The following is a 16,309-nucleotide window of genomic DNA, read 5'->3' on the forward strand; positions in this document are numbered from 1 at the left end:
ATAAAAAACTAATTTAACCTCCCTGGTGGTATTCCCAAGTATGACTGAGGGTTAATTTACGGTATCAAAAGCGGTAAACCTGAGCTACACGCCTCCAGCATGTGAATCTTGTAGAACACGAGGTCAGGGGATGCAGATGCCGGCTGGGCAATGTGAGCTTGTGGCTGGAGGGCCGGACTATGCTGCTGGGAGGCGGGACCAGGCAGGAAGAGTATAATTTTGACATTTAAAAATACTTATTATTTAGACCGCCGGGGAGGTGAACTACTTTGAAATTGTACTTGCAAATGTATTCCATACCTTGAGCTACTGTCGAATGTCCTTTTTTTAACTAGTGACATATTCCTGCAAAATTTCTTATTTGGTTTGTGGAAAGTAGCAGATCAGAAAGAAATAAGAAGTAAAATGTGCAAAAGTGTGGACATTCAGATTTTTTTGTTAACACTATCATATTATATGGATTTCACCAAATACATATTGCAACAAACATATTCCATTTTTGGTTTAGCATAGAATGCTTTGTTCAGAAACATGCATTTTATTCTGCCCATGGAATTCTAATAATATTTAGGTCTAGAGCCTAGAAACACATTCCTAAAGGTTCATTGTTTTTTCTTAAAGTAGTTTGTGGTTATCTTGAAGTATATATTTGTGGGACATTATCCTTGGGATTTTTTTAGTTCTCTGAAGAATGTTATTCCATCTATCCACGCAAAAATTCAAGTGCCAGTGGCTGCCACTATACTCTAAAGCAGCGGTCGCCAACTGGTGGTCCGCAGCTCTGGTTGGTGCACCCCTGAGCGGGGTAAGGAGAAGGATCCCGCTGGGGGAGGCGCCGATCAGACCTGCGAACTATGTCCCCCGTACAGTTCCTAGGCTCAGGGAGGTGGCCTGATGATTGGTGGGGTAATTGTCAAGAAACAGAAGTGCAAAAGCACACATTTACAGAAGTATGGATATTCTAGTACTCCAGGTTCCCAGATATAGCTACCTCTCCAGCAAGAAAGTCAGTGAGCAGTTCACTAGGAACATCTCCATTTAAAAGGGTAGATGTAGTACTTTTTAGCAGGTATTCAGTGCAACACGAGGCATCATTTTAGTCCAGAATTATCATTTTTAAATGCTCCATATAATAAAGCAAATGCTAATTTTTTGAGTTCACTAGAAGATCTTTCCTTTTTTGAAGTCTTATCAAAGTTATGTAAACTTTTTAGCATGAAAGTCAACATTTTTTTTTATAAGTGTGATTGACCTGGAACCAAGAGAAAGACCCATATTGTACAATGGTAAAGCAGTGAATCCATGGTTCTTACTAATATTCCTAAACTGTCTTGACAATTCAGTAGGCAGCTTTTTACACAAAACAAACATAAGGGAAAGAGGGGGCATTCCTGGTGGTATCATGTAAAGCAGGAAAAGGCTTTGGAGATCTGTCTTTGGGGATCTGTCAACGGATTAAGCTTAAGGAGAGTTTTATATGATAATAGGAACTAAGATAGAAATCCTCCAATGACTTCCATGGGTTCCAAAACTTCTAAAAAGCAGTTTTTTTTCCTTGGGTAACGGTGTAGGCCAAATTTATGCATACGTGTGTTACAGAAATAAGGCTCCTACTCTCTCACTTATCCAAAATGAAGGCTGTAATGCAGGAGGAGCAGCAAAGATTGTGGATTTAGCTTAGCTTTTTTAGATTTTGGCTGTAGAAAGGACATTGGGGCCACAAGATACATTTATTGAAACCCCAATCCATTCACTTTTCCCCCGTGCCACCCTACATGTCAGATTTCTTCATAGCCTACATTAATCGCAGGGTTGCCAGGTTTGGCACATATTGTGTGCCTAACTGCTGGTAACAGATTCTGATGTAAATGGTAGACTGCTTCTTTGCCTACCAGAACAATCTAGCCTCATTGTGTACTCACTGTTGCTAACTTTGCAGATCTTAGTAGTGTGATAGTAAGACTAAAGGTGCGTACACACTTCCAATTTTTATCGTTCAAAACGAACGACGATTTTTTAGGCAAAAATCGTTCGTAAAAAAAGTAACCAACGACGCCGACGAACGAGGAAAGTCGTTGGAAACGAACGACCGGACCAGCGGATCGGATTGGACGACGATCGTTGAACATCGTTCGTGTGTACGGTCGTTCGTTGATCGTCCATGATCTGAGCATGCGTAATGAACGAACGTTCGTTCACTTTCCTGTCGTGCACATAGTTCCTCTATCGCTCAAACGATCGTATCTATTGTGTGTACAATATCTACGAACGATCGTGTCGTTATCTCTATGTGCAGGATCGGTGCTATACGATCGTTCGTAGATATCGTGCAGGATCGTTCGTCGTTCATTTTCCAACGATAATAATTGGAAGTGTGTACGTAGCTTAACAGTCAACTATCTTAGGAGGGGAAAAACACAAGACTGTGCAAGTACTATAAATACAACCAATCCAAGTCTGGAGTCTAGTGGTAGTTAGAGCTTTGCACAGCGGGACATGTCTTAGTGCAATGTACATTGTAATGTTAACATTATTGCATTAGTATGAGTGTTTTGATCTGCAGTATAACTATTCATTTTTTATTCTTTATTTTTTTTTATTTTTTTTATCTCTAATTCAGTGGCTGTCTTTAAAAGTTATGAGAAAGGGTTACAAAACACCCTCCAACACTTGTGTTATTATAGGCACCAACAAACATTTTCCACTGCTTAGGATAGAACTATATTTAGTAACTATAACTATATGTTGTGCTATATAGCAGTGTATAAAACCACAAAGGAAGAACCTGCAGTTTTTTGGCACAAGTATATTGTGCAGACACAAAGCCAGAAATTACATATGCCTCATTTCATTTACTTTTGGCATCCAAGCACTGATCTAAAGAGGGATTTTTTTGGTTCATATAGAACAGTAATGTTCTGTGGGATAATAAACCAAACCCTTCTGTGTGAGAACTTTTGTCATCTATGGGGAATATTGCATCAGCACCTCTGTTTTTCTGAGGGGTTTAAACTAATCCTTATCCCAAAATTCAGTCTTTGGTCAGCTAGAAAATAGCTAATATAAAGCAAATGTAGTATCCTGAGCCCTTAAACACCTCCTAACACCTAATCCTTACCTACCCTAAGCCTTCAAAATCAGTACAAGCAAATTAATCAAAGTACAAGCTCCTTTCCTACTCTAAACTTAAATAATTTTATCATTGAAAATAATAAGCTTGTCACAGTGCATTAGAAATCTAGATATAGAAATCAGAACCTGGCTGGTGGACATCCAGTATGATTTAGCCCTTTATACCTAGTCTGACTGTCCTTTTATATGCAGTGGGTAAGAAGTTTGGCTCCTATGTTCTTAGAACTGCATTTTGTACACCTGCCTTAGAATTATTAAGTAGTTCAAAAGGTAAAAACTAAGGTGCCTAGGTTTGGGTATTCTTGAGCCCCATAGGGTTTTCACTGTTACTGATTTCATAGCTTTGTCTGCCCTGTTTGGGGACAACTGCAGATAACCAGCTTTACACAAGCTTTTGTGTAAATTGCAAATACTTCTTATAATAATTTTATGGACATATAGTGCATATATTGGCAGATAGTTTCTCTAGATTTGAATCTGTTGTCCTCCTTCCATCACTATCTACGCTATGTAATAGTGCATCGGTCACCAACCAGTGGTCTGCGAGAAAATTTTGGTTGTCCACAGAAAGATTACCTGGCAGGTGTGCCCCCCAGTGTGGTCCTTCTCCTGACCCCGCTGGTCATGTCCCCTGTAGTCACAGCCCTAATCCCCCTAGAATGTTTAGCAAGCAGGTCTGAGCCTGCGATGGGAGAGTGGGCGAGTTCTGCCATCATGATGTCACTCAGGGAGAAGTTTCTTCCCCATTCAGTGACACACGGCTCTCCGCACATATGGGGGATTTAAATTGATGAATTTAGTGGTCCGTGAGGTCCGAAAGGTTGGCGACCACTGTAATAGTGTATTCCCATATAACTGGGTATATGGGTATGTGTGTGTGTATGTTTTTTTTCTCTGGGCCATAATAGTATAAGACCTCTCTGAAGTGCTGCCATTCTACTGTAATACCTCTGCTGTTTGCAGATAAATTAGGTTTTGGCACATTGGTTGGATGTAAGAATTGCTGCAGAATTGCGGCACTTTATTATGCTGCAGCTTACACAATTGGCAACAATTGGATTGGTAGGTTATAGCCTCATCGGCGCACTTGAAACAATAGTTAAGTACTGTCTTTGATACTTTGTATTTAATGAACAAAAGGTAAATGTTCAGCTTTTGTAGGTTTACCTACTTGATAGTCCAAGCAGTACAGAAACACATGTTTACCAGAATGTTTAAAGATTAAGAACTGGTTAAATAAGTAGCATTGAATTTAAACTAGCCATCCAGTAACACTGTCATATACCTTAAAAGTTTATTTTTTGTGTATAATAAAATTACATAAGCAAGAGTAACCCCAAAAGATATAGCGATGAGAACGATAAGTAGATTGGATATATAGGCAACCGAAATAAGAAGGGCAGGAATCAGCTCTTTATCTGCCATAGCAATGCTTATTTTAAAGCCATTCAAGCTGAATGTTATCCTATGGCTTAAAATGCCAAACATTAAGGCAAATAACATGTTGTAGACTAGAGAATTGAGCTGGGAATCTACTGATGCAATTTTCTACTATTGGTAGAATATATTTTCTCATATTATTCTTGGCTTGCTTGTTTAGATTTATTTTCAATGCACTGCTTGTATGAATGTTTGATTCCCATGTAGATAGACTGACTGCTGTTCATGTATAAACTCAAAACTGTTGCTATATTGACCAATTTCTCCTACTTTTGCAATAACAATATGTAGCCTTGCCCTAAATGATCTGCTTTTATATACTTTAGCATGAGTTAAAATTTACTTGCTCGTCAACAAATAACATAGTATAATAGCGAGAAATTTGTATTATGCATTACCGATGCATTTCTTGTTCTTGTTTAATACCTGAATGTTCAACAATTGTGTAAATTGTACACTCAAAGGCATTTAAAACAGTTTGTATACAATAAGTATTCTATGCACACTGAATAGTTTCATCTAAAATGTCAATCTTTTTTTTTTTCATTTTTGTCTCACTGTTGATTTTCAAACATGCTAGCTTTGAAAAAGAAAAAACACTTACATAAGTACCTTAGATTCCTCAATGTCATTCAATAGCATTAAAAGATGGCACTGGTTTTCAACGACTTTGACAAAATTACTTTATTTTTATCTCATGCTTTAAGGGTGGTGAATGTAGCTAGAGCATTTAGTTCCGGTGTTTTGGGGTTGCTGTACTACCCACAATTGAATAGCTTGCCTGCATAGAGAAGCAAATAAATACAGGGCACCTGTGTGTAGAGGGGGCTGTAAATACAGGGCACCTGTGTGTAGAGGGGGGTGTAGAAGGGGCACTAAATTGAGTGTTGAGAATCTGTACATTGAAGAGATTAAAAATGAACCATCTCTAACCTCTGTAATTGCTATGTGAAGTTACTCAATATTAGAACACAACAAAGATCTGGTTTCTGACAGCTTGAAAACATAAAGTTGGTTATATTTGGGTGTTAGCAGACAGTAAGTGTATGCAGTTAATAGAACTGAACTATTAGAAGTGGTCTGCAACACTAGTCCTTAAGAGACAGGATTATTTTTTTTATGTTGGACAGTAGTAAATGATACAAGTGGTTTATGGGTCAGAAAATGATTCTGTACTATAATTCATGGACCCCCGCCTTACAGTCCAAGACAAATTGTTGCATCCATTCATCCATCAATCCATCCATTCATTCTGCAATGCTCTACATGTGTACAAAGCCATGAGACTAGCTGTTTGAGTGTCTCTTTTGGGGCAGAACTACCTGTCCACTGCTTTGCTTAAAGTGGGTCTAGCATAAGGTGAAATTTTTAATGTGTAACCATAACACTTTTATGGTATTTATCACCTTCCATATCATGGCAAGGGTTCTACTTATCTCTACAATCCTTTTATGCATTTTTTTCCCCATTGGAAGGGCAGTACAGTACTTTTAGTACAGGCATTGTTAAGGGGTCGAAGTTATCTTCCTGGACTGGTATGATGGCTCATATGATACAATTGTGCAGTTTTTGGTTGGGCTAACAAATATCTGATACCGATTGGCCCCCACTAATACATTTTACCTGGTAACTTACTACAAAGTTATTGTGTTGAAAACTAATTGGGAAGGTCAGACTGAGGAAATACTGCTTCTTGCCTTCAGCAGACAGACACCTAACTAAATAAAACTTTTTTTTTTATATAAAAATCCTGACATGTTACAATGTATTATTAGGTAGTTACTGGGAGGTGTAATTTAGGAACAACTTTAAAGGGAAAGCAAGTATATAGCTAATACAAGATAGGGATAGATTTGGTGTTCTTTCATGACCTTGCTCTAGATCAGCCCCAACGCATGCACTTCTAAACCCCATATTGGCCATGCACATTCAAAAATACAAGCAATGAAATCACTCGCTGGATGGTATGAACAAGGGGTGGAGGAGTAAATACTTGTGAGTGTGGTTTGGCCATACACCAATGTATTCCCATAAGACTTTAAGATAATGGGGGGGGGGGGGGGGCTATGGGAAGGCCAGTAATTGACAAGGTAATGAGCTGTCAGTTACAGCTGATTTCCAACAAAAAAAAAGAAAAAAGAAATACATTGCATGCTTTATCAGGGATAAAAGTAAAAGGCAGATGTTGAAGACATGATATCAACCCCCTAATCGACTATCCAGTAGGCAAAAAAAGACCAGATATTTATGCCCCCTTAGGATAATCAGCTACATAGGGTCATTTTCTATGCCCCAAAATATCTACTATTAGTCATTTTATATTTGACTAAGAATGCAGCATTCTGTCAGCATTATTATTCTGCATAGTATGGCTAACTTTTCTATTATTTATTTATTTTTAAATCCAGTTAAGAGTATCTGGGACAAAATAAAGTATCTTGACAGCCTATTTGTACTTTAAAGTACACTGCACTCCACAAACTTTAAAGTTCCAATCAATGTTCTCTCCCAAAGCTCTGTCTGCCTGCTCAACAGACATGATCTTATTGGCCCATTTGGTGGTAAACAGGCAAATTGAAGAAAACTTTATTTTGTTATACCTACTTAATATTGAACACATAAAAGTGGTTACATGTTAAGGATTACAATAAAGTAATTAAGCAAAGACTAATCACAAGCTTTCCATCTTTTGTTTTTGTACAGAAAATCACCCAGATAACTGAAGCAAAATACATCAATTGAAGGTAGGCTGGAAACAATTATTCAAAAAGCTATGTTTGCTTCTATGAACACATTTTTTTCACAATAGTGCTTTCCAAGTTTATTGAATATATCACCAAAAATGAGAAAAAATATATTTAAAATATTGGCAGCCACTACTTACTAGTAGCTTTAAAAGCACTTTTTAAAAGGTGGGTATGTATTTGAATATGTTGCCTAAAAAACCTCCATAGGATTGTTTTTTGGTGTTTCAGTGGTCTTGCCAGAGAAATAAATTAAGGGATCCATTTTTTTTCCTGTACTCACTAGAGTTCTGTTTAGTGGATTTGGTTGATTTGCTGCTTTTCATGAGATGTGGATCCAGTTGAGTGATCTCTATTCAAGCTGCAATATGCCCTATACTTTTTCTATATATACATAATAACATAAACATTGAGGAAAAATAATGTAAGATGAATAAATAAGTCCACACATTTCTATCTCTACAATTTGTCAAATGTCATCACCCAGTTTACATCACCATTGTGACCACAAATTGGACTAAACCTCACCTTAGCACCTCCCCACTACAGAAAGAATAAAATTAATGACAATACTTTAGTTGCTTATCGCTCAATAAATGCTTTGGATCTGATGTTTTGGAATAGATAGTTGACAGTTCATTTTAAAATGAAGTTTTTATGTTATGATGCTCAAAACTGCCTATGTTGACAGAAAAACCATATAGTGTAGTAAATGTATTTTAAATAAAGGGAAAAAAAAGAATCCACCTACAAACAAGCTCTGCGCTCCAAATACAGTTTTCCAAAAATTAGCTATGCACATTGAAATATTACTTATGTGCCATAATTATGTTTATAAATATATAGCATAATACAAGTTTTCATTGCAGACCTAATAATTCAACGCCTGCCTTGCACAAAGCAATACACCATGTGGGGGTCACAGCAGGACCAATGACCAATTAAGTGGCTGGCTTAAAATACCTATTTTACTATAAGACTGAATTTGCTTTCATTTTAATTTAAACTAAAAGTGACTTCAACCATAAACTTGCCAGAGAGGTAAAAAGGAGAACAAAATAAATGCAACAAGCACCTTGCTTATACTGAGCCATTTGTTGCAGCCTTTGCTTACTGGAATGTGGACAATTATTGGAGTTTATTCTGTTTACCAGTGCCTTTCCTAAATGTTACATTTATAAAATATGATGCTTTTTAGCTAAAAATAACAGCCCATAAATGGCTTGCATCTAATCCATACAGGCAGTGAACCCTAGAATTAAATAATAAACCATCCATCAGATGGACTTTTTCCTCTTCCTCGAGTTTAATTACCCGAGGAGTTACTAGTTTAACTGAGGTTGTTGCATTTGCAGAAATTGGCAATTTAACAATATACCATTGTTGCAGTACAAAATAGTGCTATTAGGGTTTGTTTTGAATAATATATGTCCCCTGCAAGGAGCTGCCTATTCTATAGAATCCACAGGCATCATCTGAAGTGCATTTACCAGGCTTTAATCAGCCCTTTAGGAACAATGTGCGCTAAGCCACTCTTTCACTGTTTAGCGTGCCTCTGCTTTCTTCCCCAGCCTGAACAGCATCAGCTTAACGAGCAGCCATGAGTTTGTAACTCAATATTCCAATTACAGGAAGTTTTATGGTATTGAAGGGTAACAGAGAAGAAATAGACATAAATAGAAGAATTAAGAGATTACCCATTCTCTTCCCCGATGAAGCACTGGGAACAGTTATTAGGTAGGGTGATGGAATTTGTACTCTACTTTTTTGTAGAGGTAAAAAGATGTTAAATAAGGTTTAAAACTGACTATAAAAAAAGGAACCTAAATTTTAGAACTTGTTTTAAAAGAATGGGACATGGCCTAATGCATGTTGCTTGTTGGAGCAGAGAAATGCTTGACAACCATGCAGTTATAACATTTGTGTATGGCAACATCTTTATGTAGTATAGCTTTGCATATAATGTTAATTATGAGTGTTTTTTGTTTATGCATAACACATTTAGGTTATGTGCAAATTAGTGATTTCTGGGATAAAATGGTTAAGATTGGAAGAAATGTTTTTATTTTTTTTCTTTGTAGGCATTTGGTGGTGGCAGTGTTGCTGCACGGTTTTTTTAGATGCTACATCAAGCATCTAAAAAGTTACCACTCCTGCATTCCTATCAGCTGTCAGTAGGTTCCCAGGAGTTGTAAATGCTATATTTACTTTATGATGTTCTTAGAACTGAAGGTCCTGACTAAGAGCAAATCACATGCTTGCCTTTAAGTTAAAACCCCCAGCCATGCGCTGTAGTCCATCAACTATCCATACTAAACATCCTTCTCCATCCAGGTGCTTATTTACCACAATTGACAATGCCAGATTTCAACACTGTTTACATTCCAGGCATAGAAATTACTAGTGTGCCACTGGCCGAGCCTATACGGTAAAAGCCCAATAACTGGCATGGAGGTGTATATATATGTGAATGGAATGTACCCTTTGTCATACCTTCGACCTATTCAATTCTTTGGGATATCCCATGGTGGGAAAGTGGACAATGGAGTACTTATTGTATTTCAAATTTAACTTGCTGCCTTTGGTTCTCAAGTTGTGCAGAATTAAAAATGGCATATTGGTGATATTCTAAATCAGCATTAAGTTCATTGACCATAGATATTTTCAAAACGTTGAATTTTCTGATATTATCTCCTTTTTAGTTTACAGTAGGTGGAATATTCCCAGTTTGTCTTCACATGGAATGCACTTTGAAAATGAAAACTCCCTTGTATGCTTTTAAAGACTGTGTGCAGACCCACCTCCCACTACATCATGTGTTTCCTATTAATTCCTAGCCTCCTGCTGCTACTCCCGTGTATTCTCCTCACTGTGTATGTTATCTCTAGCAGCATGTGGGTTACATTCCATCTGCTAATCACTTCCACCCTTCTTGTATGATTCCATGACTTGCCTGTTATCTAAATTATGTGCAACAACAATATTTTTTTTAATTGAGTCAGGGACTGACATTGAACCAGAATAGTGAAGGGGGAGTGACTGTCAGGTACAGAAGGTATGAATTCTAAATTTTACCTATCTGACGATCTCCCTGAAACAGAATTGATCTAATAGAATGACATCTAGTATTTTAACACAGGCGTAGGTAGTGTTCAAAAGCTTTTGGTTAGCATGTGAATTTTTCCAAAATCTTTTAATGCCACTACTTAATGTTTTCAAAACAGAAAACACGTTGAAAATTAACCGTTTACAAATTTACATGTAGGAAACAGAGGGGCCATATGGACCATATAGACTAACTAGCCTGATATCTATGCTTGGGTTTTAAAACTGACAACAGACTCAGAAAAAGTATTCACATAGAACATTCTGACTTTGCAGTAACTTTGGGCATGCTTTTTTTTTCAAATTTGTATAGCCAGATGAGAGCAAAGAAAACCTACCGTGGCATTGTAAATATATATTTTAAGGTGGCTTGGGGCCTCAAATCTGAATTACTGTAAGATTTTTTTTATTTTGAATTTTCATCACTTGATGCATTTGGATAAATAGTAGGGGTAATATAAAAACTAGGGGTTTAGAGTTCTTAGTTTTACCTGTAGGGTTCCAGGTAATGCACAAGCTGCTGGTAAGGCACATAATCATTCCTTGCCACTGTTGTAAGAAGACTGGAATAGCTGACCATCCTTTCCATCTGCACTGTTCCATATATATTTAGATGTAGAGTAACAATGTTGTAGCTGACCAATTTCAGAACTTGCTGAGGAACACTACTCTTATCCTACTCTTGTGTATTGGCTCTCTGACAACAGATCAGATGAGTTTGGAGAAGTAAAATCTTACAAGACTTTAAAACAATCAGTAGATTGGCCAGCTGCTGTTAATTGAAAGTGGCTGTAAAATGAGACCACCTACCCCTAAACATGATGCATTTGGCTAAAACCAATATCCGTACTGAGATTTAAAGAAAGCCAAATGAATGATGCTGGCACAAAAAACTATTGTCATTGGCTTGAACACTTGGTGGGTGGTTGGGAGCTATGATACAACAGTCTAAAGGGCTGGCTATACAAACAGACTAAAACAGTGTTTTTTCAACCATGGTTCCATAGAACCCCAGGGTTCCTTCAGGGGTTGCTAGGGGTTCCTTGAGCTATGAGCAGTTTGAGCCTCTTGGGTCAGGTTTTCCCCTTGGCCAGCAATATTCACTATTGATCACCATGCTAATGTACTGTGAGCTGTCAATACAGTATTAGTAGCAGGGGTTCCTTGAAGAACTAAACATAATTTAAGGATTAGACAATACCCAGTACAGATGTCCATTGGAATTGTTGGCACCTACAATTTAGTTACCTTTTAGTTTTTTAGTAGTAAGCAGTTATATCACCTTGTTTTTTAGTTTATGTACTTTCTGACACATTAAATGTCCTATCCCAAATGCCATAGGTCAATAAAGGTTTCTACAGGGTAATGGTCAGCTGTCACAAGAAGCGTTGTCCTCATTGTGAGGTTCATCTATTCACTCTAAGTGGCCTATATACATCAGTTAACATTCTCTGGCACTTGTCTAATTTTTGTTTTCATGGACAGCATACTATGCTGAAGGTCTGTGCTTACCAATTTTACTTTTAAGAGCTTCAGATATGGATACTTAAGGGCATTTGGTTATGGAGACATATTTAAACTGTCATTAGGTATCTGTGTCTAAATATCTCAAAAAGATTGGTCACTCCAGACCTCCATCTCAGCTTGTGCTGTCTATAGGAACAAATTAAAGATGTGTATGGCTAACTTCTCAGTTCATTGCCTGTTCACTCTAAAGAAGACAAGTAGGTTCTTTTATTAACGTCCTGAAGATTTGTTATGCAAAACTAATGGTTTAAAGTGCTAGTTTAGATTGAACTCTGGCTCATTACATACAGAAGCTATTCACAATCCTAGTAACAATGTAAAACTTCCCTTCTCTGCTCAGACAATCTGGAAACATCCTGCCGCAGTCTTTTATGGAAGGTTATAATTAAGATATTTAATCAGTGGTGTTGTGTCCTCCTAACCCTTATCACACGCTGGGGGTACATTGTTGCAGAAATTGGGGCCCAGTTGGGAAATCAGCGATGTATTGTGGAAATCGTGCTGGGTCCTATGGGCAGATTTTTTTTCTCGGTTCCTGAAGAAAACTAATAATTTGCTGGGATTTTCTGAGTGTTATCGAGGAAATAAAGTGATCATCTTTCTCTAACAAGTTGACAGACGCTATATGCTCCAGTTAAAAGAGGCGCTTTTAATCATCAACTATTGAAGCAGAAGTTGTATGCTGCTGTCACTGGGCATATTTCCAGCTCTGCCCATGAGCGCATCTCAACAATTCCCTTTGATTCATCTGAATTTTGTCTTTCTTTATATCAATCTTTGAATTTTTTTTTACCTTGCCTTCATATTTCATCAAAAATGTTTCAGATATAAACTGTACCCTTGGTGCTGAGAGCCTGGATGCATCAAAGTGCATTTGTTACTGGTGCAAAAACTTGTAATTTGTCCATTTTAAAGATCTATTTATGTTTTGTACAGTTTGCCTTTTTAAAAATGCTGCCTGATTGTCACGCCACCTGAGCCAGTGACCAACAGGGTATAGAGAATAGGCTTTCTGATGATTCAGACTTTGATTTGCATGTTTATCATGGTACAGTGACTCAAAGTATTGACACCATCGTATCATAAGTTGTATTATAAGTCAGGCAGTTAGCACTATTGCATTAGAAATCACAAAGCCCATATTTCTTATTAGGTGTTTAGCTGTACTCATATTGACAGTGTTGGACTTAATAACCCAAACACAATTAGAAATCAAAGCTATCTAAAAAATGTTTTCCCACCTAGTATCTTCCGGTACTTTACTGGTATTCAGGCCCCACAGGATGGATCCTACTGCACCCCAGATGTGTTAGAGAAGTTTTATTGTGTATAAGGCCAATTAACATCTCTTAAAAAGGCTTTGTGCTATATTCCAATATTTTGATATGCATTATCTTTTTAATATGTTAATGTTTAAAACCCTTTCATCTATGGATATGCTTCCTGCATAGAAGTGTTGTTCACTGGGTATAGTTTACTGATTCTTGTAGGTTCCCTTTATGTACAAAGTCTTTACCATATTTTTTTTAGTTTTTATAAGGAAGATGGTGACAACTGTCTAACTACATTTAAATGTATATTTCAAAAAATATGATAATGTTGTTGCATATTTACTGTGATAATTTTAAGTAGTCATAATCTCATTCCCTGGTCTGTAGATCACCACTAATATATATATATGTATATATATATATATATATATATATCCTTTTTTTAAAAAAGATAGGTTACTAAAATTTAAAAAATTATACTTAAATGATCTCCATACAAAACATAAATATAAAATTATACAGGATATGCTTTGAAATGAATACCCGATCAAATTTAATCTCATTTGCAAAATTACTTTCACCACATTCACTAAACTAAGTGAATTATGCCTTTCCGAGTTATTTACTTTGCTTAGTGAACTACCCCTATAACACATATTTACCTAAACACATTGATAACTTTGGAACATTTCCACTTGTGAAAGGCCATTCATAGTTTAATTATAGAAAGACACCAAGAAATGTAATATGAAGCTAACACAGAAAAGTTCATGTTTTTTCCGTACCATTTAATCCATCATTCCCAGGCCCCCAGGACTGTAGCTTGACACCCTGCCTATGGAGCTTAGGTTTTATTGGCTGGAAAATCCCATTACATGATCAGGTCAAGAGAGCAAGTTTAATTTGTCATAAAAGCTCTGACAATGCTTTGTGCCAGAAGAACAACATAAACCTAAGCTGTTTATTATGAAAATGTGTGCAATCACAGTCCACACATATGGAGTATTTGCCTCATTGGAAGTGCTCTCTTTATGACCCGTATAATCAGCCATCATCTAGAGGAGTATATCACATGTTAGATGGTCCTGTAAACGGAGAAATCCTTATATCCTGTCTGGAAACTTGTTTCAGTCTGAACCTTTTTTCTTATTTTCCAGAATAATTTCATATCAGTCTTAAATGTAATTTGACCTTTCAAAACTAGTCAAGTCATCAGCTTCATCAAACAAAGCTCAAATCCAGGCAGATATACCTGTGAAACTTAACTATGAATGTGATTATGTGTTAATTAAAAAAATACAACTTTATTTTTAATGAAGGTATCTGACTTTAAGGCACTTCTGTAATGCCTTGTGCAGCAGCACTCAAACTAGTTGAGGACTAATATTATGAACCAATCAGAGTCTCCTACAGTGCACATGTGCTGTGCGGAAGCTTGATGGAAAGCAGGAAGATCATCTCACTGGGACATATCTGATGAAACCCAGCTTATTTCTTGTCCTTCTAACACAGGGATAGGAAATTGGACAAAATCTCCCCAGGGTCACAAATATAAAAACCTGACAACAGTTTCCCATTCTACATTAAAAATAAATAAAATTTGTTGATGGCCTTTAGGATACTTATGAACAATGCAACTGAGTTTTTTATTTGCATACATTGCACCTAAGTTAACAGTCCTACAATGTAAAAAACAATACAAAACCATCAGTTGGTCAGTGCCCACCCCTCCTATTTCCTCATATCATGCCCAACACCTTCAGGAAATGTTTTAAACATACAGTTTTGTTACCACACAAGTAAAACAGGAATAGAGCAAAACAGATAATAAAATTAAATATAAAAGGATAATAATGAACTGGTACCCCCACAGTTTGTATATAGCATGTATTTATTCTGCTTTGTATTCTATCTGGAAATAAAATATCAATGGATAATTAAACTGAATAAAGCAGGCTCTGGTGTTCGGGGGTATTACAGAATAATTGCAAAAATTACCACTTTGTCCTTATAAATACACTTGAAACATTTCAGATAATTTCGAAAAGTATCCTAAGACATTTATCCCTAATAATTTGATCATATATTGGGAAGTAAAGAACACACAAGCTGCATCTAACTCCCCCAAACTTTAGTAAAATGAGTAAACTGTCCTTGGCTTATGTAGCTTTATACAGGGGTAAGAAGGATTTAATAAGAGCCCTCCAAGCCATTAGAGTGCATGGAGTATTTACGGCTATAATGTTCCTTAAGCACCTTAAGAGCGGAAGGAAAGGTCCGACAATATTCACTTATCCTCCAGTGATAAAAGGTCCACTTCCCTACAAATACTGATCTCTTATCCTAGTCATTCAGTCTTTTAGCATCTTTGGCCACCTTGTTTGGCTGGCTTGATGATTTACCTTTGCATATGGCATATTCATTCTGCACACCAAGCCATGTTGAAAATCTAGACGAATTTGATAAGAGATATTAACAATATTACAAAAGAAATAATGGTTTATATATATATCAACAGCTAGTGGAAGGGGCTGGCATTAGGGGGAACAAGGGGTTCTTCTGTATTATGCCCCAAATAACCTTAATTAGGATTAACCTAATTTTTCTCACAATTTTCCAACACCCTCACCTTTTATGGCTAATGTGAAAAATGCTTTGCAGCCTTACTTATTAAGCTCCATTCCTTAAAGAGGTGTTTAGGATGGGAACAGTCAACTAGAATCCTCTGTATATTTTTGATATTGGAGAAATGTAATTTCACAGTCATTTACAATTCTAATAAGTGTTCATGTTAAAGGTTTAGTTAAGATAATTACCAAAGTTAAAAGTTTGTATACTATTTAGCATATATATATATATATATATATTAAAGTATATAATTAAATATATTTTAAAAACAGTGAGAGCATGTTCATGCAGCTGTTATCTCATCCATTTCCCCCTATTCTGGGAAAATCAGGCACCAAATATAGCAGAACAGACAAAGAAACCGGATTAGTTGGTGTAAGGCAGTAACCCAAATTTCAATATTTAGAACTCTAAGGGGTTTGTTTCTAGATGGTTTTCATTTAAGTTTTACTCATATTTTGC

The 16,309-nt window shown here is 36.6% G+C and overlaps 1 long non-coding RNA gene across 2 annotated transcripts in view; it reads left to right on the forward strand.

Moving 5' to 3' along the window:
* LOC140344892 (uncharacterized) overlaps positions 1–16,309 on the forward strand; it is a 266,326-nt gene that overhangs the window by 159,960 nt on the left and 90,057 nt on the right. For both annotated transcript variants that reach the window (XR_011923700.1, XR_011923695.1), the window contains one exon: positions 7,276–7,316. This is a non-coding gene — a long non-coding RNA (uncharacterized lncRNA). The remainder of the gene's footprint in view (positions 1–7,275; positions 7,317–16,309) is intronic.

Source organism: Pyxicephalus adspersus, chromosome 1 (genome assembly GCF_032062135.1).
Source record: "Pyxicephalus adspersus chromosome 1, UCB_Pads_2.0, whole genome shotgun sequence".
Lineage (NCBI taxonomy): Eukaryota > Metazoa > Chordata > Amphibia > Anura > Pyxicephalidae > Pyxicephalus > Pyxicephalus adspersus.